This window comes from Ornithodoros turicata, chromosome 5, assembly GCF_037126465.1.
Source record: "Ornithodoros turicata isolate Travis chromosome 5, ASM3712646v1, whole genome shotgun sequence".
Classification (NCBI taxonomy): Eukaryota; Metazoa; Arthropoda; class Arachnida; order Ixodida; family Argasidae; genus Ornithodoros; species Ornithodoros turicata.
Window position 1 is genome coordinate 13625655 of NC_088205.1, and position 26554 is coordinate 13652208.

General features: G+C 47.2%; 1 protein-coding gene, 1 long non-coding RNA gene and 1 other non-coding gene across 3 annotated transcripts in view; 2 read left to right on the forward strand and 1 right to left on the reverse strand.

Moving 5' to 3' along the window:
- Window positions 1-26554, reverse strand: part of LOC135394079 (tyramine receptor 1-like) — a 228470-nt gene that overhangs the window by 180378 nt on the left and 21538 nt on the right. The window lies entirely within an intron of this gene.
- The window catches only part of LOC135394080 (uncharacterized), an 83764-nt gene that overhangs the window by 36473 nt on the left and 20737 nt on the right, over window positions 1-26554 (forward strand). Inside the window, exon 3 of the long non-coding RNA XR_010422763.1 lies at window positions 17051-17114. This is a non-coding gene — a long non-coding RNA (uncharacterized LOC135394080). The remainder of the gene's footprint in view (window positions 1-17050; window positions 17115-26554) is intronic.
- Trnat-ggu (transfer RNA threonine (anticodon GGU)) lies at window positions 17665-17737 on the forward strand. The gene has a single exon. It is a non-coding gene; the product is annotated as a tRNA-Thr (tRNA).

Below are 26554 nucleotides of genomic sequence, written 5' to 3' on the forward strand. Positions count from 1 at the left end.
TGTGTGTACGTGACCGTGTTGAAGTGCTCGGCGCGCCAGCAGCATCCGCAGTCTCATTACCGGCTATGCCGCAGTGACCAGGAATCCGCTAAAATATGATATCATGCCCCTGTGATACTGCGGCATCATATATGTGCAGCACATCATGAACAATTTGGGCCCGACACCCTGTGATAAACATAGAGGCCAATGATTCTAGGCCACATCTTGAGTCGCTGTACACAGACCACTGAGAGCACGTGGGTTGAGAGACGATGAAGCTTAGTGTCAGCAGTGGCGTCACTAGGGGGGTGCGGGGGGTGAGGTCCGCACGGGGTGAAGCGACGGAAGGGGTGACGCCACATCAATACTGCCGCTTCCTTCCGTTCTCTGTGGCACGATGACGCCAAAAACAACAACTTTTTTTTTCTGAGTGTGGTGTAATATGGTGTGTATTTACTGTGAATCGCCTGGTACGGAAATCCTGGTACCCGTTAATGGGGGCATGGGGTGGAGTGGGGGGTGACGCAAAGAGCTCCCGCACCGGGTGACGCGTACCCTAGGGACGCCACTGAGTGTCAGACGGATCCCGTGGAGCTCAGCTGCTGAAGCCGAGGTGGTGTGTGACAGCCGTGCTGATCTTTCGACACCGATCTCAGGAATGACAAACGCACATGACGAGCCAAATGTCGTTGTAGATGCATCGGTGAAAAGTTGAACTCTACCCGCCAACATTTGGTCTAGACTAAGCTGCCGGAGGACTCGAGGAGTCGATACATCTTTCCAGCGTGGTAGACCCGGGATATTGACCGTCACATCAGGTGGTTGCAGGGCCCACGTTGGAACAGCTGGGTACACGTGCTGCTTGTGCATAGGGAGAATCACCGTTGTGCCTGGATAGCCTGAGAGAACGCAGAGCTGGAGCGCCGCAACAAGGCTCGAAGCAGAGGATGGCGATGATGACGTGTTGCCAGTCGAGAGAAGTAGTGAAACGACTCTTGCATCCTGAGGACAGGTACAGGTGGTTCCCGTGCCTCTGCCATGGCCAACGGGTTGCAAGTAACACCGAGACACGCGTAGTAAGTAGTTGCTTCATTTCTACAGTTACCAGAAAGCAAAGAAGGAAGGGATGAGGGAGAGGGAGCGTCCTGGCAGTACGTTACATGTAGCGTCATCGCAACGTTGTTGACGAAGCAGTTTTGAACTCGTCCTAGTGTTACGTTTCTCGAACGTCGCGCGATATATGAGAAATGACGTCACACAAGTTATTGCTTTTCGTCAATATGTACCACCAGATGTAACGTACGATACTAAAAATACGCCGTGTGAACCTAGAAATGGATTCCTTTCACATTGGCTGATCCTCCGTGCGAGGTATAGAGACACGTCGCACAAAATACGTAGCAGAGACACTTCAGCATGAACTTCTGGACATGGCCGTCTCAGATAGCGTGCTTCGGGAATCCGTATTGAAACCGTTATATCGGCAGAATATAGCTTTTGAGCGCCTGCCATGTGGATTTCGGTTGCCCTTGTGCCTGCCATAATCCTTCCTCAGAACCCCCAGGGATTATAGGGAGCGTGCCTCGTCTGAGGCAAAACTTTAGTGGGCCATTACAGCTGCGCGTGGAAGAGCGTAAATATTTGAACATGTTACAACCTCCACACGCTAATCCAACTGATAAAGTAAACAGAATGCGTCCCCACCTGCCCGCGTTAATGCTGTTTGCCCTGCACGCCAACTCGAACAACTTCCTCCGCTGTTTCTTCCATGTTGCTGCAAATGATGTCATCCAAAGCGAAGCCGTTGGGAAGTTACCTTCGGAGAAAGGGGCAGTCATGGCGTGACAGGATATCACCTGGCTGAACGACGTACTGGAGAAGAAGATTAATCGGTTACCGATTTTATTTTTGGGGTGGACTGTTCCTGCGTAAAGGAAACTTCAGCTTGCTAAGCGGCTTCAGAAGCAGCTTACGCGCTCTCGGACGTTCATGCAAGCGGGCTACACCGAAAACTCGTTAGCAAATTGCTACGGAAGGAAGTTCCACATGACATTAACCTGCCATTAACCTCGGGACAAAGAGGAAACAATACAGTATGTAGAAGATCCTACTGATCTTCTGATCGTTCTTACACGAAGCCTGCACTCGTTGCGAAGACACGATAGACAACAGACCGTTTGGCGTAGTGAAGGTTCTGGAAGACTGGCCTGCCGTCCATTGACCCACCGTCAACCCGTACACGCTTAGAAATGAACTTCACCACATAGCACGCTCCTAGTCAATCATCATCCCGAATGACAACGTTCTCACTTCTGATTTGTTGAAAACGGGAGGCGGAGCCTATTCTGTGCCGTCCATAAAGGCACAAAATTGGCTCCGCCTCCTGTTTTCAATAAATCTACACTGAAACAGAACTTCACCACATAGCACGCTCCTAGCCAACCATCATTCCTAATGATATCATTCTGTGCATTGATTTGTTGAAAATGGGAGGAGGCGCCTATCTGAGACACATTATGCTTGCCCCAGATAGGCGCCTTCACCCTGTTTTGAACAAATCAGGACACAGAATGATATCATTCGGAATGATGGTTGGCTAGGAGCGTGCTATGTGGTGAAGTTTCTTTTTTAAGAGTACTGCGTACATTTTCTTTTTTCTTTTTAACTACCATCACCATCGCAATCTGGAAGCTCAACGAATCGAAGACGCATACTTCACAACAACAACAACTCCACCCATTGGTGACGGCGGTGATGAGCTATAAGGCGTAAATAGTGACGTCCTGGAGACTTCAACTGGTATGTCATGAGCTCCGGCTATGACCATCCGCGGTTCTGCAGCTCTGGGGACGCCAAGACAGATCCTAAGGCTGTGTGCAAGGCAGCACCGAATCGCTGAACTTGTTTCTCAGAAACGCCGTGAAGAACAGGAAGGCTATACAAGAAGTGTACCACGAACAAGAGCCTTATGAACAGCCATGAGTGAGTGCTCATCCATACCCCACTTGGCGCCACCAAAATGGCGAAGGACTGAGGTCCACCGCTGAACCTTCTTGTCAAGGTGATCGATGTGTTTTTTCCAGGACAAGTTGCAGTCGAGGACGACACCTAGAAACATGTGATGTTCCACCTGCTTGATCGTCGAGCCAGCAAGAAAAAGCTGATAGCGGTGCATATGCTTCCTTGTGAAGGCCAAAATTGCAGATTTGTCCCCCGATATGTCCAAGCCGATTTTGATGGAGAACTGCATAATTCTGTCCAGTGAAATCTGCACCCGACGCCGAATTGCAGGTCTTGATTTTCCAACTGTCCCGATGCAAAGGTCATCAGCATACATGGAGATATTGACCTTGGAGGTTATACAGGACTTCAGACCAACCATGACGAGCTTAAATAATATAGGACTTACCACACTACCTTGTGGTACCCCGTTACCCCGTGCGTTACCACGACTTCCGGTGTGCCTCCATCACGTGTGTGCACCGATACAAATCTCTGCTGTAGAAAGTCAGCAAGCCACCGGAAAAGTTTAGTGGGAACACTAGCTTGTAATAGTTCATGCAGCACCACAGCATGACTGACGGTATCGTACGCTCTCTTCACGTCAACAAAAAAAAAAAAAAAAAAACGCCATTACGATTTTCTCATAGAACTTTGCTTGTTCGACAGTGATGACAAGTTCAAGGACGGAGTCCATCGAGCTCCGGTGCCGACGAAAGTCAGATATCTCGTTCGGAAATACACGATGTAGTTCCAGTCGCCATTGTAGTCGATTAAGCACCATCTGCTCCAGCGCTTTGCCGTGGCAACTCATCAGGCTGACAGGGTGAATCGATGCAAGCTCTCAGGGATGCTTCCCAGGCTTTAGCAAAGGAACAACCAGGGCTTCTTTCCAGTCCTTGGGCAACACGCTGTTGTTCCATGACGCATTGTACACATGAAGAAGGCAGGATATAGCAGCAGCACTAAGGTTACGAGTGCACTTACGCACTTAGGTTATAAGTGATGCCATCTTGGCCCTGCGATGATCGTGCTCGAGATGAACATAGCGCAGCATTAAGCTCAGATGTCCATTTCTCGGTGGGTGGCCAGGTCCGCTCGTGCAATTACCTCCTGAAGACGAGCGGTATGTGTTTGATACTGCTCACTACTGCCAGCCCGAGAAGTGGCCGTGAAGACTGTGCAAAAATCAGAAGCAACAACATGCTCAGCCTTATTGAGCGAAAGTGCCAGCACACGTAGTGGATTTCTTTGGGGTGGAGTCTCCTTCAGACAGGGAGCCACGCTCTAAACTCTCGTGGCAGGCTGAAATGGCGAGAGGGTTGAGCAAAAGCGGCGCCATCGCTGACGATCTACTGCCATAAGCGCCCTCAGTACAGATCTGGCGATACGCCGAGCTGCTGCAATGTCTTTGAGCAATCCCGACCGACTTGCCTTCCGTTCAGCCCTTCTCCTGCATGCTCGAAGCTGTTCAACACGAGGATTTGTACCCATGTGACCTGATGTGACCTTCACATGTCGAGATGATGACCGAAGGGAATATGTCAGTGGTTCTGTTTAACTGGTCTGCTGACACGCCCCGGTGTACATGACTGATGAACGGCGCGCGAAATGTGTTCCAGTAAGTCAGTCCAGTCCAGTTGCATACTTCACAGCCGCTTATGCAAACGTGGGATATTGTGAAGGTAAGGCTGAAGATACCGCACTGGGGCGATCAATGCGTATTCTCTAAGAAGAAGAAGACGAAAAAATCAGTACTTTTAGTCCTTTTGAAGTCTAAATGCATTTCAGGGTCAGGGAGCTAAAATGGGGAGCAAGTGCAGTCTAGGGCGAAGGACACTGTAATTAATCCCCAATACACTTTTTGTTTATATGTCACCGTCGTGCTGAAAGCGTACCCAACAACAAAGTTAGACGCTTACGAATTTCGATGCGGTGTGCAAAAAGGAAATGCGCTAAACTGTCCTTATATGTACGCGTGCCTTATATGCACCGCAGCTTTCTATGAGTGCGCCGCGCAACGACCGTGATGGAACTCGCTAACCGGGCCCTTATGAAAATGAAATTTGCCTGTCTATTGACATCGTTTGGACATTCTTTGGCTTTTCTTTTGACTTTGATTTCCATGATTTTTTATTTTGACTTTGATTTGTCCAAACAACTGCTTTAGACGACTTTTGGCCTTTCTTTTTCCTGAAACTCTAAAGAGGTCGCGCCAAAGGAAATCTATTGACTGCCTTGGACCTCTTTTTTGTTCATTTTCAAAAGACAAGTCAAAAGGCAGTCCAAAGAACGATCAAAAGAAGGGCATTCCGAAGGAAACATGAAAACTTACGTGGAAGCATAAAGTGGGTTAGTGTAGCGGTAATAGATTATACAATAGGGGGTTGCACATTCCTAGAGTAGGAAGGAGAAAATGACGGGGGGCTTTACGTGACAGCACATCCTCCCCTCCGCCCCCTACAACAAAGCCAGATCGAGGAGCACGCCTGCAAGGCCGGTACTTAACACTTAGTTCTTTGCGCCACATCTTAAAAAAAGGAAAAACCCGCGTTTCTGCCACCAATAATTATAGTAACACCTGTTATTTCTTCCTACTTTTCTTCAATATTGTCATTTTTAGCGCACCTTTCCTCCTCAATTCCTCGCTCTTGATGACAGTGAATCACGTCGGGCAACATTGTTTGGCTTTCAAGCCGAGCCAATCCATTCCTTCCCCGCTTGTTCTTTTCCATGTTTACTTGAGAGCGTTGTGGCGCCATTTACAAGTTCTCTGATAATTTAGTTTCTTTCGCGTTCCAAGTAGATTTTTGTTTGTGTGAAGTGGCCCGATGCGGGCATGCTGGACGTCCATCGGATCTAGAACCTCTAGAACACTGATGCGGGTTTACGGATACTGCAAAGCGTAGATAATTTGTGAGGGAAGAAATTCGCCGCCAAATAAATTTCGGACACAGATGCTTCGAGGCTTATATTATTACTACAGGTGAGTCTTCTTATGTTATATTTATTTCATCATATTGAGGGAGGGATAAGCTTAATGATATAAAACTATTTGTAACTGCTTTCGTGTAGTGAGTTTGCGCTCAGCTCAACTTATTTTCCGAGTATGCACAAAGGACTTCGATTGCATGGTTCACACCCGTCGTATTTTGAGAGGGGATGCATAATACAGTTGGGGGGTCTTCTTTATTACACTATTTATCACGATGACGGAGTAACATTACTGGTGTATCCATGGAAGCGTGTGTAAATGTCAAGTATGCGGCACTGTAAGGGCCACCTTCTGTCCCCATGGGGGGGTAGGCGTAAAGGATGTGTGATATTACTCATATTAAATGCAGATGCCACAATACATTATATGCCACAAAATATTAAGAGATGCTATTCTATGTTTTCAGACAAAAGCTGAAAATTGCGCTTTCCCTGTGGGAACACTGTGAAGGTAAACAAGCGCCAGCCTACGGGAGACCAAGGAAAGCATCACGTGAAAGAACTGAACATCACTTCTTTCATGTTCATCAGTTCCCGCCTGCGTCGATCCCGTCGTATGAATGTGTGTGTGAGTGAGCAAAAATGTAAGAGTGAAAGGAGGATGAGTGAGAGAGAGTGGCTGGTTTGTCCCTTCAGATGGACGCACCCGGAAAGTCGCTGGGAAGGCGTGTTAGCTTAGCTCAATTGGTAGAGCCTTGGACTAGCAATCTAGAAGATGTGGGTTCGAGTCCTACAGCTGGCTAACCTTTTCAGTGACTTTCATCTTTCATCGTTAATTTCTTTGGCAAATTGAGGCCTTGTATGAAAGCATCACGTCGATGATTTCAAAAATGAAGTGACTCAATAAAGTGCACCTGTTCACATGTGATTTTGCGGTCTTCTCCCTTAAAGGAGTACAGAGGGTCATCCAAAAAAAATTCGGATTAAGACATCTGATGAAAGTGTGTGTGTCATTATACCGAATAGCGCGAAAGGTTTTGATGTGTGCAATTTGTTTCCCAGAAAAAAAAAAACTCGCATAAACATAGCTCCGCGCCTTCACCCTTAACTCGCCACTCCAGCTATAACGAGGATGAGGAGGTATGATGGCACGTCACCGATGACGGCATAAGGAGACTCGTTCTGGTTTGCCGGTCAGTGGGGGTCAGCGCCTTGTACCTTTGCCGCCGGAAACCTGTTTTGCCAGTTCTCCCGGAGAATTGGGGATAGAAGGAGCGGCCGAAACATTATCGAGCAAGCAGAAAGGCTTTATCAGAACCCCGAACAGCCGAGTAGCAGACGACAGCGGAGTAGAAGACAACATTTCTCTAGGCCAATCAGCGAGCGTTCTCCTTATAGCGTCAGCGCGAGGTTCCAGGCAGATCACAGGCTGGTACTGCTCTTCACCACCGTTGCGCACGGTCGCTTTTTGCGGCGTATTTTAAATTCAATTTCTGCGAAAATTATGACTCTGTGGTGTAAATCACTTCGCATGGTGCATCTTACTGGCAAACTTAACAGTTTTATAGGAAGAAAACTGGGTGTTAAAAATGACTTCTGTGCTGCTTGAATACTTCACAGCAGACTGAATTAAATTTGAGGACAAGGCAACCCGAGACAACGTAGTATGTGCAGGGAGGGAGGGGGGGGGGTAATAAAAAAAAGCCAATGACTTTCAATAGATGCTCAAACCAAAGCGTGTTGACTTTCAAAAGGAAGTCTAAAGAAAGTCCAGAGCGGAATGTCTTTTGGAATCTTTTGGACAAATTTCAAAAGGAAGTCTGTCCCAAGTAACCATTAGTTGTCCAAAGCAATTCCAAAGGATTTTCCATATAAAATCTATAGAATTTGAATAACGTGTCTATTGATTCTTTTGACTTATTTCTATAGAATTTCTACAGCATGGACAAATATTCCGCACGGTATTGCACATAACGGATGCCACGCTGGTGGAAGGAATACGCAATAGCGATCATTTCTCCTTTCAAATTTATTCCTAACCCTATGTGTTCGAGGGGGATCTCGCGTGCAGAGACCGCTGATATTCTAGATGCAAATGCATAGAGTAGAAAGAGGACATCATCTTGTGTGTTCCTCAAACTTAAGGAAATATTGGCTCGTTCTATAGTACACCGGCTCGCTTGGTACCGTTCCAATTTGTTTGCAAATGTAGAGCCTATTCACTGAACCTTGGAGACGGCCCTTCAGAACAGTCAGCACATGTCAGAAGAGTTTCGTCGTGCACGCGAGCGATCGTCAAATTCGGCTTGCTGGGCATCAAAACGCGCGGCAATTATGAGAGGTCGCTGAATGAGCACGCAATTCACCCATTATGTTAAAGTCTGTCTGAGCACTATTTAAAATCTGACCGCATCCATCATGCAAATGAACTGAAGCTTCTGCGTGTTACCGTTTATGTGGGCGGCCACGTGCGGGTAACCTCACCTCGCCCAAGTGGGTGACTTCACGCGACATGAACATGTTGACAACAATTTTTCACCCATCATTGTGTGCTTCTCTGTTCTGCATGCTGATATTTAGAATACTATAAACTTTGTACCTTCGTCAGGACGTGTCAAAAAAAATTTCGAAACTGAAAAGTGCTTTAGGCTACTGAAAGGAAAATGGAACTACTATTTCTATTAATTCCTAAGGAAAATGAAAAGGCTACTGGGTATTGTTCGGTGCATGAGACGCTGTTATACGCGGTAAAGAGTTTCGCGAAGACGGAGTGCGCGTTATGTACCAAACATGCCACTCCCTTCCCACGGAAGAGCCGTTGTTAAGTGGATATCGTTGTGCTTTTAGCGATCCGCAGGGGTCAAGGGAAGCTTTCCCTTTAGTGCTACACTTTTCAACGCTGTATCAGGTCATACGCTGTAGTGAGTAGTTGCTCTCGCGCAGAAGCACAGCGAAGTCTTTCTGAAGTCTTATACGCAGGGGAAATACGCTACTTGTAAGTTGTAAGTGCGTATCACATTCAGGTACCTGAGCTGTTGTCTAGTACCCTTCGCCCGTTGATGTATCCGGTCATTCAAAATCCGGAAGTCGCGACCTGTAAGGAAAGAGGGCTCGCTGTTGGGCACGTTGGTGACTATACATGAAGATCCAAAACACAGCGCGAGAAGACACGACGGAAGAAGAGAGGACAGGACAGGCGCTGTCCTGTCCTCTCTTCTTCCGTCGTGTCTTCTCGCGCTGTGTTTTGGATCTTCATGTATAGTCACCAACGTGCCCAACAGCGAGTCCTCTTGGATTACATTTCTTCTACATCGGGCCCTTCTTTTTGTGTTTCATCACAGCGCCTGTCCTGTCCTCTCTTCTTCCGTCGTGTCTTCTCGCGCTGTGTTTTGGATCTTCCTGTAAGGAAAGGTATGTCGGCAATAAAGCATCTGTCGAATAATGCTGCCGTCCAAGGAGATTTGTATCGTCGGAATTCCTGGGCAGATTAGTGGGAACGCGACACCATTTCTTGGTGGCCTTTTCAAAACTCTGCGCTTTTTTGTCTCCGAGCCACACGGGCAGGAAAAATGTCATTATCGTCTGATGGCAATCGGATCTCGAATGATATTACTCGTGCCACAAGTCGTTTTCTAATCACACTTAACGCCATGATGTCGATGAGGCCCACTCAGTAAATAAAATATAAGTTATGCTACTTTAGAAAATGAAACCTAGTTTAAACTAGTTGAAAATGCACGTAACATTCTGCAATATAATGATATCAAGTGGGTCTTCGTGTGGAACAGGTGTAATGTATTCGAAGTCGAACAACATGGTCAGTTAACGCGTATATTTGCTAACTGATGCCGCATCCAACACAAGCAATATGGCGGCACCTCAGGTTCTTTTGCTGCTGTCGGATGAAAATTTCTGACAACTTGGGACTTCTTTAGTGAAAAGATATTTGAGAAATTTATCGAATCATATTGTGTTTCACTATGGGAAGTGGTTTTATGCAAACTAAAATTCTTACTCTGCTCTAACAATGGGAGCGAGAGTAGACGTTTCATGAGCTATTGAGTTGTTGCGAACTCAGTAAGCAGAAAATGGCATTAAGGCAAATGCCATTCGAACTGTCCGTGTAGCACCGCACGAATGACATCACTACGCAGTTAATGTCATTTTCCGTGCCCGTGTGTCACGTACGCGTACTCTGCAACTTTTACTGTGATGGGTTGAAACCATTCTAGTAAAGAAAAACTACCGTATGGGGAACTATAAAATAACACCTGCGGAAATCTGGGTGCTAACCTTATTTATTCTTGTAAGGAATTCACATATGAAATGCACTCTTAAAAATGAACTTCACCGCATAGCACGCTCCCAGCCACCCACCATCTCGAATGATATCGTTATCTGCCCTGATTCGTTGAAAACGGGAGGCGTACGCCTTTTTTGTGACACTTATGCTGTTCATAATTGTCACAGAAAATGCGTACTCCTCCCGTTTTCTACAAGTCAGGGCAGGTAACGATATCATTCGAGATGATGGTTGGCTAAGAGCGTGCTATGCGATGAAGTTCATTTTTAAGAGTGTATGGTCTCCATTTCTTAATACCGTTTTGCGGAAATGACAGTGTGGCAGACTGTTGCGTGGCATTGATCTCTTGCAAGCTGCCGTACCACACTCTTAAAAAAAAGGAGTAAAACGGGGAGTAACTGCAGCTTCTACTCCCCTAGTCTGCAATTACTCCCCATTTTAGTCCCCTAACCCGACATTTAGTCCCGACGTTTACTCCCCAGGACTGCAAATTGTCACTAAACTCCGCGTATGGTCTCTTGAATGCAACAGTCTACGTAAATTTGTGCCCTTCGTCAATCTGAACGACATAAGGCTGTATAACTCGGACGACGTAGCAATTTTTCAGCAACACAGAGTAAGAAATATTTAGCGCATCTTTCTTCGCAAATTGTGCCCTAGTATGGCGCAAGAGTTTATATCACCCGACGTATCACGGTTGACGGTTTGCTTCAAAGTATTGTGATGCATGCACACCAATTATGTACCTGGGACTCTTACAACAGCGCCTGAAATGCGGTCTCCACTCTGTGACATTCATTTACTCCCGAAAGGGATTATTTTTTGTGGCAATACATTTAGTCCCCAAAAGGAGTAAAAGTACTCCTTTTTTTTTCATAGAGTGCACCAGAAGGAGAAGAGGAAGTGCGCCTGCATAGTCCACTGATAAGTGGGATAATCGCATATTGTATTGTCTATAGTCCTTTGGCTGTGTGCCATACCAGGTAGACCAAGAACAAGTAGTAGTCTCTACTTATCGAGCTCTGCCAAGCCTAACAGCTTCTAGTCTCTCAGACTTCCCGGGGTCGACATACTATATTGTATTGTCGATAGTGCTTTGGCTGTGTGCTACACCAGGTAGAAGAAGAAATCGCATGTTCATCGAGCCCTGCTAAGCCTAACAGCATGGTCGATAACTAAGTTTGCAGCATTGTCGGCAGTCCTTTAGCTCTGTGCCACTCGGGGTAGACGAAGAAGGAGAAGAAGTCACATATTCATCGAGCTCTGCTAAGCCTAGCAGCCTTCTAGTCTCACCGACTTCCCACGGTTGACTTATCATAAGGTGATCCACCCCAGGGTTCCACAACATGACTATCAGCGTTCCTGTGAAGCCGATTTCACTTGGCACCGTGAGCCCTCACGAGGATCATATCTTCAACTTCAGCGTCCCCGACGGGGTCCTCGCATACGGCGTCTGTAACACTGTCGGTGATGACCATGTGCACTCCCTCCAGCATGAAGGCGGGGTCGGCTTCCAAGTAACAGCAAAGAACGCGCAAGCTCGGGATATATTTCTCGGAGCTGGAAAAGTTGTTTTGGACGACGTCGAGGTACAACCGGAACCTATTACAACTTCGAGAACATTGTACTTAACAGTCAAGCGGCAGTCTGGAGTGATGCACCTGTTCACGCTCTTTCTCCGAATGGAACGGTGAAAGCGTTCTCCTTCCCAGTGTACAAAGATCGTCCAAACATTCGACATGGCATACGCCTGGTTAAGTTTGAAATGAGAAATCGGTGCCCGACTTCCTCGTCGTTGGAAGCGAATGGGCGATCATCGATTACAAAGATATTATGAAAGTGTGTAGCGGATGCGGATCCGAGGGCCACATCCGCAGTGATTGTAAAGTATACCTCGCTGTAAGCGCTGCGCTGTATATCGCCATGCTACCCTGGGGTGTCTGTCGCTGTGGTCACCGCCATGCAACGTTTGATTCATACTCATACTCATCATACGTTCATACTCATCGGCTGCCCGGGGCCCGCAGAACGACTTGCAAAGAACCTAAACAGTCGCCGTTATCCCAAGACGGGCCTCAGATTCCCCTCATCTGCCTGCAGCAAGCCATAGAGACAGCGTTACCGAAAGGGTCCTCCCTGATCACCAAACCGACTACATTCTCGTGATCGATAGGGCCAATGTTCCAGATAATTTCAATGCCGAACCACTCGTTGTCTGTTACTGTGCATGGCTGATGCAACAGGTCACGTCCCTATCTTCAGATTGTTACGGCGTGGGAGTCCAGATGTAGGTGGATTCCTTAGTACGACATCCATCTGTTGTCCGGTGCAATTCAATCACCGCCGCGACCGCGTCGGCTCAATGTCTTGCTTACCGCGAGTGGCGCAGTAGTGTTGTGGACGGATCGTTATCGAGCAGTACCTCAGCGTCGACGTACAATTCTTGTATTCCTCTTGGTACAACTCACGCGTGTCCTGCACACGAACGAATTGCAACGTGAGCTACTCACCCTTGGCGAACAGGAGTTCCTCCGCAAGTAGCCCTTGATCTCAGTTGTTTCGCGACGTAAACCCCCAATTATTCATCATCATTACCATCATCATCATCATCAAGTAGCCCTTCCCTCCTTGTGCGCGACTGGAGTGTAATCCTAAAGTGCGCCTCCCTGAACATGCACACTCTCATCTCCCACGTGTATGTGAATACTGATGCATTCCTTCCCCCAAATTCAAGACACAGAGAGGTCCAGAATCTGGATTTTAATCAAAGGCGGAAACTCTGGCAGGTATGAAGAGGGCCCAGAGGAGCAGAGAAGACCACAAGCTCTCGTGCTCCCCAGTTTTTGTTGGCTTCCGTGCACGAGCCGGATGACGTTTGCACGCGCCCGACGATGACGGTGCCGACTAGCAGCGGTCGTGACAATACTCAGCTGACTGCAAATATCTATTGTCTGTATTACATTGAACATGCTAGTTGAAAAAACAACTTTATTTCGGTTTTATGCTAGTTGAAGATAATGTATAGATGGCTTGGTATTATACCATACCCTTCTGTCTTGAGTGTATGTATGTATACATGTATAGAGAATGTGTTAGGCGTCATGAGAATGACCGTGCGTGACATGCGCCCGCCGCTGCTGACACCGTCGTCGTCGTCGTAACAATATAATGTAGCATATAAGACTTCGTTTTCTTGGTTGTTTGATCAGTTGCATTGCATGTTGAATAAATTTTCCCATAACAAGCATGTAAACCCACACTGCAATCAAGGTCAGTCAGTCAAAATGTTCGGTGAGACCTCTGAGAATCTCATCAGGGGTGCTGCTGTCTAAAGCAAAAAGTCTGTCTAAGTCATTCCTTTGAATATCGTGTAGTACATCGGAAGACGTTCCCGGACAACAGTTCAGAAAACGTGATAAGCTAATCTTCCTTGACATCACGTTGCTGAACTTGATTTGATAGCTTCCTAGATCGTATCGTTATCGTACATAGCGTCAAATATTGTAAAACATCTATTTCCCGACGGGATACCATCGTTGCGTCGGAGACATCCAATGTTTACCAATTCTTCCACGTGCAGAGCCACTCGCTTTCTCGACGCTACACGAAAAAGAAATTCAATTTCGTCTCTACTGTTAGGTTGTAAAACTCCTCACGGTAATGACGAATGCATAGACGAGCCCTGATAAAACGTTGTTGCTTTTCGCGCGTTGCTATCGTTGCCGAAATTGAATGCAAGTCGTAAGGGCTTCGGTAATGTTGCCCTTTTGTGGCGTAAGATGCGGGCAAGCGAAAAATTGGAAGTTAGGTTTCTTGTAGCGACGCCGCACGACGGCGAACGCTGGTCTTCCGCTATGATGAAATTCTTTTGTTGTGTTCTTGTATTCCATCTCGTGACGCTGATACAAGGCCAAGATACAAGAGAGGAGGATACATCATGCCTATAATATTATTACTATTATCGTGTCTCGCCATTCAAGCAGGTACGGCATCCGCTCGTTCATGGTAACTCCAAGGTCGCGCCAAAGACTTGTGGGTGGTGGGTTCGAATCATGCTATCCATAAATCGGCAACACTCACTCATGATCATCAGACGAATGTCGGCACAGTTCCCCTGAAGTCGGGCCAGGACGCATACTAATCCCCCTGTCCCCCACTCCTTCCTGCTGTCCTCTCTCCGTCTGTCCACATCTGTACGCCGCTCATAGCCACAGTTGCTTCGAGGCGCTAACACGCAATAAAAAAAAAATCACTCATGATCATGTTCATTCATGCTCAGTGCGGCGAATGATTTGAGCACGAGTGAGCCAACGGAACGCCGAGCAGGGAGTTAGTGAGCATGAGTGCGCAAATGTAGAGCTATACTGAGCCTCTAACGAAATCTTCGGATTAACGCGCGCGCTGTGTATATATTAGCTGGACGAGCACCTCTAAGTGGATCCCACTCCCACTATCATCGTAATCTGCGTAACAGCTCATTAAGTCCTCGATATCCCGAACAGTTACAATCGTAGCGTAAGACCATGTCCGAAGGGCAGTCGCACGGTCAAAGCGCCTGTATCTACTACACGGAGAAACCTGGTATATACTTGACAAAACCCATACTCATGAACATGCCCACTCAAGATCAATGTGGTGAATGAACTGAGCATGAGTGAGAAAACAGAGCTGCAGAGCTGAGCGGTAGGTGAGTGAGTAGGAGTCACAAGTGCCGACCTCTGGTGCTATCTAGGCGTTGCCCCGGGGTTTTCAAGAGACCTTCCAGACGAGATGCAGTAGGCCGAGGTCGGATGGAGGGCCAGAACTGGGACGGGCCAGGACTGACACCATTTGTCTCCGGATCTCTGTCCACGGCTGTTCACCGGTCATAGCCATAGTTTCATTGGCTCAACACTGGGCTAATATTGGCGGAGTTACACGGAGGAGACAGGAAATTATGCCTTCGTTGTTTGTGAACGTCGCTGCTACTCTTCCAGAGATCCGCACCTATCGCCTTGATATCTCTACAAAACGAAGGATTTGCAGATCTTAGTCATTTGATGTCCTCATCATGTTTTCCTATCCATACGCGCGTGATAACGAGACCAATCATTTCACATAACCATAATTAACAGGATGTACTGAAAGTCCAGTTGCGTGGGGGTGACTGGCAGCTCCTACGAGGGGTGTTCAAGTCAAACCGGGACTTTCTGTCTCTTGAGTGTACAAATGGCTCGCGGTACTTCTTTTTCGTCATTTTCACACGCGACAGGCCTCCGCGTTCACCACGTGGTGGTCCAAAGTTTGTGCAAAACAGAAGACACGTGCTGGACAAGATGGCCGACAACGAGGAGAGCGCGCACATTGAACAGCGAATTGTCATGAAGTTTCTCGTGAATGAAGGCGTAAAGTCATCTGAAATTCACGGAAGACTTCAGGCTCAGTATGGCCACGATACACTTAGCCGCAGCAAAGCGTTTGAGTGGTGCGAACGGCTCCAAGACGACCGTACATCAGTGCAGGACGATCTCGGCCGGAGTGGCTCAGAGCCCAGTGTCAGAGTTCCTGAGAACATCCAACTTGTGGAGCGCCTGATCCTCAAGGACCGACGGATAACATGTCTCGAACTGGCTCGAAAGACGGACCTTTCTGTGGGAACGTTGAACACTATCATTCATGAACACCTCCAGTTTCGGAAAGTTAGTGCCCGTTGGGTCCCAAGGCAGCTGTCCGTGTTTGACCGGCAGAGAAGACTGGAAATCTCCCAAGAGCAAAGGTACCCTTTCGACACTGAAGGACAGCCGTTCCTTGATCGGATCATCACGTGCGATGAAACGTGTGTGCACCATTTCACTGCCGAGTCTAAACGCGCATCAAAGCAGTGGAAACATCCGGGCTCGCCAGCTCCCAAGAAGTTCTGAAGCACCCCGTCTGCGGGTAAGGTCATGGCCACGGTTTTCTGGGACAAGGTACCACCATCAATAGTGCATATTACTGCCCGGTTCTCAGGGATGTGCATAAGGCGCTGAAGCAAAAGCGGCCGGGCCTCATCACCAAAGGAGTCCTCCTCCTACAGGACAATCCACGCCCGCATACCGTGCATCTCACGACACGCACCTTACAGGAACTTGGCTGGGAGTTGCTGCCACATCCCCCTTACAGTCCAGACCTCGCCCCCAGCGATTTCCATCACTTCGGGCCACTGAAGGCGTTCCTTGGTGGCCGCCACCTCAGCTGCGACGACGAGGTCAAGAATGCGGTCCGATCATGCCTGCTACGCGCCGTTAAGGATTTCTACGCTGCTGGCATCCAAGCCCTCGTGAAACGCTGGGACAAGTGCATTAGTGGGAGATTACGTTGAAAAATAAAACTACTTTCTCGCCTGTAAGTTCATTTTACTTTTGCGAAAAATGAAATTGCAAAAATCTCGGTTTGACTTGTTTTGACTAGTGAAAAACTCGGTTTGACTAGTGCTTCGTTTTGCGCAGCGGAATGCGAAAAAAAAAAAAAAAAGAATTATCCGTCCTCTTTCAGTACATTGTGCTATTTGGAGTGTCATTACAATTATCGGGGTCGTAATCAGCGAAACAATCAATCTAATCCCGGAGGAACGAATGCGACATAAAAGGCCGGTCGTGGTTTTGCCGTGAACGCCGTTGTCCCGTCATCGGAGCTGTAGAAGATTGATTGTGGGGCCGACAAGTATATATTTTATTCGCGGTCGAAGCGAAAACACTGGGGACGTCTTGGTTTTCTCATTAGAGGCGGATTACAAGAGCGCGGTTTCACTGCTCACCTAGATAAGCGTATTCTGAAGAGGCCTTTCATCGCTTTCGCATTTTCGCTTTTCAGAGCACCGAAGCTGTAATCTCATTTCGGATCCCAGGCGGACGACCGCTTCCCAATTACAGCCCAGGTTGGTGTTTCTCAATTGACTTTCACTCTCTGTACGGAACCATTTCCCAGCTCTCTTGTATGGGGGTTTTTATATGCCGATCGTGGAAAGGGGGGGGGGGTGATTTTTTTGTAAATACGAATACGTACAATACGAGTTATGATGACTGAGTTCATGGGCCACAAGCAGGCAACCGGGTCAAGCTAGTCGCTGTCTAGGCATTGCTACTGGGCTGATCTTTCGATGACGATAACCTGGGATTATGCGCTACGAAACAACTTGATCACGAGCGACGGCTAGTGGTCGGTACGTGCACCGCTTTCGCCGGCCTCGAGCTTGTTTAACGCGCAGTTCTGTCGACACCTCATTGCTACAGATCCCATTTAAAAAAAATACACACACATTTTTTCGTTTTTTATTTATATATTTTTTTGTAAGGCAGGTTTGTTCCACCTTCTGAGTTTTAAAGTCCGGACAATTTGCATTTACAGAGAAAATGAGTTTTAAATTTTCTTGACGTTGGAAAGCTAACTGTTAAACTATTAAACTGTTAAAACTAACTAAGCTAACCGTTAGCTTAGCTCAATTGGTAGAGCCCTGGACCGGTAATCCAGAAGAGGTGGGTTCGATCCCTACAGCTGACTAACCTTTTCAGTGACTTTCATTTTTTATCGTATTCAATCCGCCAAACACAGGTGGATCGAGACGGTGCATGCGCATTCAGATTGTGCATGTAAACCATTGGAGTTGGAGTTGGAATTAAGAAGAAAAATATGGAGATGGTGGCTCCTACAAAACACAGGAGCCGGCTACACCGAGACGCTTGAAGATAAAATAAAAGTTTAAAAAACAGTAAACCACTGATCTCTATGTATAAAGGCATTTTACAGTCGAGATCAGTGATATAAACAGACGATGCGTATCGAGGAATGAATAGGGGATTATGGGAAGCGGCGTTCGACTGCGGGCTAGTTGCGTCGTCCGCTACTCCTAGTCGGGATGACAAACTGGTGATATTAGGGAGTTCTCAGTCATCGCTCCGTTTTGGACACTGACAGAAGCAGCAGGGCTTGCAGTCTTAGAGCAGATTTCATTTTGAAGTGCGCTTGAAAATGGGACGTAGATACCACGCTTTCGAGGTTTTGACGTTCGGAGCGAATGTAGCGGGACACCAGAAATGGCAGTATAGACCTGTTTTTAAACAAATGACATCATAGTGCTCGACAGCGCCACCAATTTGGTAGAGTTCAACTACACTCGAATCTAGGGGCGAACAAGGTGTGCCCAAAAGCCACGGTCTTCAGGGGATTACGATTATCTCTGAAAGAGAGACGCTGCTTTTCTTTCAATAGGAGGCAGCGAACATGTGCCCATTCGTGGAACCCAGTCCTCAGCTTCCGATTTGTTTGGGTTTCAGTCGGTCTACCGACGTCATGATGACATTTCTCAGGTAGAAATGTATTTGCGGATGTGCGCCTCTGACTATGCGATATGACACAGCGTGGCGCCACCTCCGGTCTGGACTCGATACACATTCACGTAAACGGTGTCGTATCGTCTTCTCTCTTGTTTCGACTCGATTCGATACGCTTCTGTCGTATTCATGTAAACCGTGAGGCCGTGAAAGGGCTCGCCGTTGGGGGCAACTCCATGACTCACGCCCTGTGGAACTTTCCGACATTTCTAAGGGGACTGTGTCAACATATGCCTGAAAGAAAGCGTCTGAGGAAAACCCAGGAAAAACCCCGGACAGCACAAACGGCACCGGGATTCGAACCCGTGTACCTCCCAGTCTCGACGTGACATGGCCAGCACGCTAACCACTGAGCCACGCGAGCTGGTTCCGTGTATCAACACTGCGGCACTCTGGAAGAAAAACGATGGTGCTAAGAGGAGCAAATTGAGGGGGTTGTACCTCCATGAATCATCCGGGGTGCTACACGACGTTTCCTAAAACTGTAATAGGCCCGGAAAGTGGTTTACTAGTTTTGTTTTCTTTGCACGGACGTTGATACATAGCTGGCCGGAAGAAATACACATCAAAATAAAACTGAAGACGTCGGCGATTGTTGTGGAAGGAGTAAAACGACAGTTGTTTCGTGCCAACCAACAGCCATAAATCCTGGTCGATGGTTTTGCGTTCCGCCTTCCAATTTTATATATCCTTTCCTTTCCTTCTTTCTTTCTTATTTTTTTTTTTTGTTTCTCGGCTGCTTATTTGTCTCAGAGTATATTGGGATTTTGTCGGATATTATTTTAAGCCGAAGACGACAACAACAGATATTTATTTTCTATTTTTTGTTTTTTAAATTCCGTGTTAGTGACGCGAAGCAAATGTGGCTATGAGCGGCGTGCAGATGTGGACAGATGGAGAGAGGACAGCAGGAAGGAGTGGGGGGACAGGGGGGAACAGATATTTCTGATGATGAAGTGGGGAGGTTTTCCACTCTAGGAGTGGAACGCTACCCCATAGCTAGGGGGTCTAATATGAGTGGTGACAATGATGAGTGATGAGGATGATGAGCGATGACGATGAGAGATGACGGGAATGATCCATTTAGGACGAACTGGTAAAGTAAGTGGAAAAACGTGATATATACGTTCAAATGTGTCTCAGGCGTAACTCTGTGTATACCTGCTTTCTTCGTCGTTGCATCGTTTATCCTACAGGCCTTCCCAACGTAAAGTATGGTATTTCTTCCGCAGCGTAAAAATACCGCTATTGCGCGTCATGCTTCGAAACACTTTCGTCAGTGATGTAAGGAGTGGTCAAAAACGGTATTAAAAATTTCAGATCCCACATTTGTTTCCGTAAATCACGAGAAATTAAGGATCGTTCTTTCCTATGAGTACCATACTGGGAATTGTAGACCCAACATTCTCGTGTCGCTTACCGACATCTCTACCGCGCGTCATTAAGTCCCTCCTACATCGCTTACGGCTGAATGTTGCCTTTTCGCCGTGCTACCGTTACCAGATAGGGTGTGCCAGTAGTCCCTTGTGCCCGGAGTGTGGTGTGCCAGCGACCGCGGACCATGTGATCACCGCATGTGCCACTTATAGGAGGGAGCGTCACTTGTTGGCAAACGACCTTGCGCGGATTGACAGCCGACCCCTTGACCTCAGACTCATTTAGGGACCATGGGACACACGAAAGCAGATGTCCGTCTTACGACCCTTCATCAAATTCCTGCAAACTACCGGCCTGATCGACTCTCTCTAAAACCCTGTCAGCGTCGTCAGCATCATCCTCATCACCATCCTCTCATTTTCCCCCAATAGCAATGGGGTAGCATTCTGCTCAATGAGCGGAAGTCATCCCCATATCATCGTCATCATGTATTTCTCTCTCTCTCTCTCTCTTTCCTATGAGGTGCAGAGGCACCGCTGACGCTTCGAAATTAAGCCTAGAAGGCATATTCATTCGAAGTGGAAGGAGAGAAGTGAATAGCGCGCTTTCACAATTTTAGAGGAACATTGAAAGGAGCATCGTAACGAGAGTACGAGAGTACATAAACTCTGACACACACTCGTGAGACTTAGCTGTAAGCATAGGGCTGTGGGAAATGATAAGACAGCGGCATGTTTTGAGTTTTCACGATGTACTGGGAATGAACCGGACCAAGTGGCTGATTTTGCATGGATTTTTAGCCTATATGTCGATGTCTTCCAATGTGTAGTGCCTAAAAGCTGCTTTTAGTCGTTTTTATTTCGTTTTAAATCCCATCACCATCTTATCTGGAGAAGCCCCGTATTTCGATTTTTCGGGAACATAAAGGTGTTGCTTGAGGCAATGTGCTACGCAGTAGTAGAATAACGCATGAGGAAATCAATGAATTACGGAAGGTGCAAGGAAGGAAGGTAGACACGTACGCGGTAGTCGTACGTGACGCAGGTACAAAATAAAAATAAAAACACACGTTGAGATACTGGAACTGCGCTCATTTTTGACGTGGATGCGTACGCTCAAACAGGGTCTCCGCTCTCCGCCCCACGTTGGAAGGCTTCAGCAGCTGTTGGCGAGGAGACGGAATCGTTCCTTCGAGGAATAAGGTTGCCAGATGCTTGGCAGATTGCGCAACTTATGACGTCGTACTCCTCAAAACTATGCCTGGAACTGCGTGGCATAAATTCGTAAGGAATCTGAAGACACTTCGTTATTTTATTTATGAAGACTTATATTGATTATTTTTATTATGTTTCTTCTTATATTTAACTTTAGGAAGTGGCGGTAATATCATAAGCGAGTCTCTCGGGTAAGTCGTTGCACCTTGACATCTCTCCGGGAATGCGAACGCGTCCTGGATGAAACGTGCCATATTGCTGCTCTCTTCGGCTCAACATCGGCTCGACGTTGTTGGCCACACAGAAGCGGGCGTCGTCACGACTATAGTAAAAAAAAAAGAAGAAAAAAAAGACTGACGGATAGAGGGTGGAGATGCGTAGAGTGTGCGTGAGTTTGAGCGTGTGTATGTTTGTGTAGGGGGGGGGGTGAGTGCGGGGAGAGCAAAATGTTAGAAGGGTCGTTGAGCAAGACCCGCCTCCTGCAGAAAGAGAACAAGGTCTCTTTCTCTAGAGACCGTTCGGCAGTACGCATTCTGTTGCAATTTGTCTCATCGTCAAAGCTTTTTCCAACGGGGAATCTTTTTCCGGGTGAATTCCGCTTTTGAAAGGAGATGCTCGCATTTCCTCTTTTTCAAATTTGCCCTCGCTTTTACTGCAGGATCCCCATCATCTAAATTACCCTCAGCGGGACAGCGGATGGGTAGGTTTGAATGAACTTTTTTTCCCTTCACATCTTTAGCATACAGTGTCCCAATTAAAGCGTTCTTAATGGGCTGCGATAATCATCCTTCCTTTAAGGGAGTCTGTGTCCGCCCCTTGCACGAGACGAACAAAGTCTCTCATCAATATCTTATGCGAAGCGAGCAAGTCCGTCAGTGTTTCTCCAACTTATCAAAGCCAGTTTTAACGAAGTCTCATTGTCTGCTCCAATCGATGCTGGTCCATGATTAGACATATTGATTCGCAGTTTCATGCGGTTGCTGCCACAATATGTCGCCTACAAAGGAGAAAGTAGTTTAATGAAGAAAAAGCAGGAAGGTGTCTGAAGAAGGAATGCCTTTAATCGACCTCAGTGTAACTGAGCTGCTGCTCTGCTGATTAGGGGTTGTGCTGCTTCGTGATGCTCACGGGGGATATGTTATTGACCGTTAAAATCAGAAATGCGAAGAAAGCGATGGCCATCCCAGTCGCCGGGGAAAGAGAAAGTAGAAGATACACACCAAGTGCGGAGTACTTTTTGTTTGCTCATACGGGAGCTTCATTACGTTGAACTGCCATCGAGCAGACACTTAACCATGTCGCCTCTTCTTCTTTTTTTTTATTTAACGCTCACAGTTTCAAAACTTCCAGAAGAAAGGCTTTTGGAATGAGGAATCTTCAATCCAGTTGTATCCTGGATACACACACCGGAATATTTTAAGCGGATTTAACATTTTGCCCATTTACCCCTTTGCCGACGACTTGTAGGCGTCCTGTGACACATGTTGCGTTTAGATGGCTACGCATTTCATTTCCCCAGGCAGCACACGACATCGGGCCGATATCAGCAGCAAGTTGGGCATGTCGGCCCAACATATTCCCGACACTACCAACCTGTGACCGATGTACGACAGAAGTTGGCAATGTCGGCTCAATGTTGATGGAAAAACGTGACATCTAGCCGACACTGCCAACTTGCGACTGATATCACTTTGAAGTTGGCAATGTCGGCTCGATGTTGATGGGAAAACGCGACATCTAGCCGACACTGCCAACTTGCGACCGATATCACTCTGAAGTTGGCAATGTCGGCTTGGTGTTGACCGACAGCAGCGAGATGACGCTGACAATGTCAACTTGTGATTGACATCCCACAGAGATTGACAATGTCGGCTTGATGATTATAGAAACCAGAGACACGACGCCGACATTGCCAACTTGCGACCAACATCCAACTGAAGTTGGCAATGTCGGCTCGATGTTGACCGAAGCTCGTCGACTTACTTGGTGTCCCGCGCCAAGAGCAAGTATAGGAAAGACATTCGTTACGTTGATGTCGAGTTACTATTCGAAGCAATTCCTCACTTGAGCCTCGTTTGTATGCTCGAGCGAATTAAACTGAGACACATCACCGCCACCATTTCGATTCCGAGACGAGCAGGGCTCTTGCATTTGCGGAAGCTCGTAAAACATGAAATATATAGTATCTGTTTTCGCTTCGAAAGGAATGCCGGTTCCTTTTGAAAGCTTCTTGCACTTCGTGGTCCTAGGAGCTTTCGAACTTTTTTCGTCTTGCTTTTTGTAACGCCGCGCTCACTGTCCGCCATGGGAAATGCGAGGAACAAAGGAAACGATCAGAAAATGAAACGAGTAAGAAACAATGACAGAAATAAAACGTTGCTTCGTCGCAAATAACCAGTCTAACGTTTAGTTACCATCGCCAACACACGAATACAAATACAAAATCATGTTGGCACACCATCGGTCACAAATCGGTAGCATGTCGAAATGACATCGGCAGCATGTCCAAATGATATCGGTCCAATACCCAGACCCGACATCGGCCCAACTCTGGGCGGTGTTGAAAAGTGTATGTTGGGCCGATATCGGGGGTGTCGGCAGGAACACATCGGGGTGGGATAAACAATTTGAGCACAGGTAGCTCACACACTTCCGGTACATCTCACAAATTATACGTAGTGTAGAGTCAACATATATGATTATCCACTGGTTAATCGCGTGTCGTCCCAAACTGCGGCAAAAGGCAGCGGATCCTCCGAAAGCCAGGATCGCAGCGGTATCGGCCCGCCATCGGTCGCTCATCCACAACTGACATCGGCCCACTGCTTCATTGTGACATCGGCCCTGTGTACAGCTGTGATGTCGGTCCGACCTCAGGGGATGTTTCAAAACGGATGTTGGGCCGACACGATGTGTGTCGGCAAACGAAAACTGGTCCGCTGTCAGCCCGACATCGGTGTGCTGCCTGGGTCCGAGTCGCCGTGACTGCTGACATGACGTGACAAGCTGACGTGACAAGTCTTGACTCACGCAGAAAGCTACGAGGAGTGTCGCGGTTGGGTTAAAATATTTATTCAAAATATTTCAATGCAAGGTTTGCGTAGTAATTTCTCATTACCCAAGTCAATGCGACTCACATAATCGAGATAAGTTATTCGTTAATGCAATTTATCCATTAACAAGAACAAACATTCGAGGTTCCTATACATACAAAAGCTGACACTTACTGGGAGTCTATAAATTAGACGTCGCACCGGACAGCTGCGTGGACAACACTGAGACCAGACCAGCAATCGGTAGCCACGCACTGCTGACGAGATCCTTGGAATTGTAATTGGAAATGAAAGAAAAATATGGAGATGTTAGTCCCGACCCAGTCAGGACCCAGTCAGGGACGATATCCTAATGAGTTTCCAACTCATGTATTGCGTGCATCGATTTTAACTTTTGCTTCTTTTACTGCGTTAGCATTAGAGTCCTCGGTACACAAGAATCGTGGCGTGGTCTGTCTGTAGCCACCGCGCGGTGCGCATGCGCTGTGAGTGGAGAGGGCGCGACGCTGCGCAGCGCCGCCAAGCTGAGTCGGAGAAAGTCCGAAAGGCTCGTTTAGCTGCGGATGGTGTCTTGCGTTAGCGTTGTATAGGGTCGTTGAAGGGATGGGTAGCGTTGTGAAGAGGAGTTCCAAAGGGGTTGTCAAGTTTTAATGCTAACGCGTTTCCGCCGGATCCACCAATGGATCGACCATGTTTTTTGTTTTTTTTTTTTGTTTTTTTACTCATATTGGAGTCCTGCTTTTGCACTGAGTCTTGCTGCAGTTGGTGGAAGTTCTCGCCCTGACGGGTGGAGATCACGTTCAACGCTAAGCCTGGACCCCTCACTTTCTTTTTAGCGGGGGAGGGGTAACCTAATGTTTATCCTGATGATTTGGGGGTGGCGATCGCCCAATCGCCCCCATTGGATCCGCCACTGGTACGCACTATTGCGTTTCAATGCGCCCGTAAGGGTTTGCGTCCGTCTGCGAACAGACGCAAACCCCTTCGGAATCGACGGACGCATGGACACGCCGAGTTCTTTGGAGGGTGCGATGCAAGGGATGTCCATCGTTGTCCTGGCAACCGTGCCCAGTGTGTTCTTATCCGACGCCGCTTCTTCCTCAAACGTTGCCTAACTACACACTGCAGCTGAGCCTCCACTAAAGCTGATGTATGTAGACGGGTGAAAAATCCAGCGGTGACGTTAAACTTAAGTTTACTTAAGTAAACTTAAGTTTCACGTCAGATTTATGTTTCCTTTGTGTGCGCTCAAATACAGATTTGGGGTAGGGGTGGGGGGACTTTGGTTGGCAATATTGCTTATGTATGCGTACAGATGTAAGTCCGTATATGGAAACCCGTGCACATAGCCGTGTTGTTCGAGAAGGGTATATATAGAGAGAGAGTCAGAGAGAAAGAAGGAAATTGGAGGTATCTATCTTCCTTAAGGTACCATAACAAAAATAAAGTTATTATTATTATTAGTAGTAATCCCCCTTCCAACGATCCACAATCCCAGGACGACTCCCTGCCGTTCGGCGTTTCTATTCTGAAAGCTAGCATGCATGTTAAGTGTACCCATTTTTTAAATATATATTGTGTACTCACCTTCCTAAACTTTCCCTAAGCATTTAGCCCGCTTTTTTCTTTCGTCGTTTCATGAAAGCACATGCAGGCGATCATTCTGTCCATAATGGGGTTTTGCAATGACCTTCGATCTTTGGCCGCCCACACTCGTTTCGGTGTCATTGTAACAACTTCTTCCTTTCTCTCCCTTTTATTATTTCCCCCAAGATCAACTTCTTCTTTCATTTCTCTCTCTCTCCACAGACGTTACGGACGGTCATACACGGCTGTCGACGGCTCTATAAAGCTGACGATTTAAAATGAAGGAAAGGAAAAGATGCGCACGAAATTTTTCTCATTAATTGCAGCGCAGGGCGTGTTCCAATTAAGCCACATGATTCTCATGCGCAATATTGCCCGTGCGCAGACTGAACACTCTAAAATCTGTACCTCTTAAAACCCCTTTTTATATGGTACATTTTTGCAAAAACGTACCCTTTATTTTATGCGGTACGAAAGCGCCTAAAAGGTACAGCACTTTTAATGTACTGCCGTCTAACAGGTACCCCTGTATAAGAGGTACAGCCGTGTAAGAGGTAGTGCTGTCTAACAGGTACGTCTGTCCAAGAGGTACTCACGTCTAACAGGTACAGCGACTTTAGAGGTACCGTCGTCTAAAGGGTACAACCGTCAGTTACGCCGTTAACAGGTACGCCAGTCCAATAGATACTGCCGTCTATAAGGTACGCCCGTCTAACAGGCACAGTTGTCCAAGAAGTACACAGTCCACACACAACG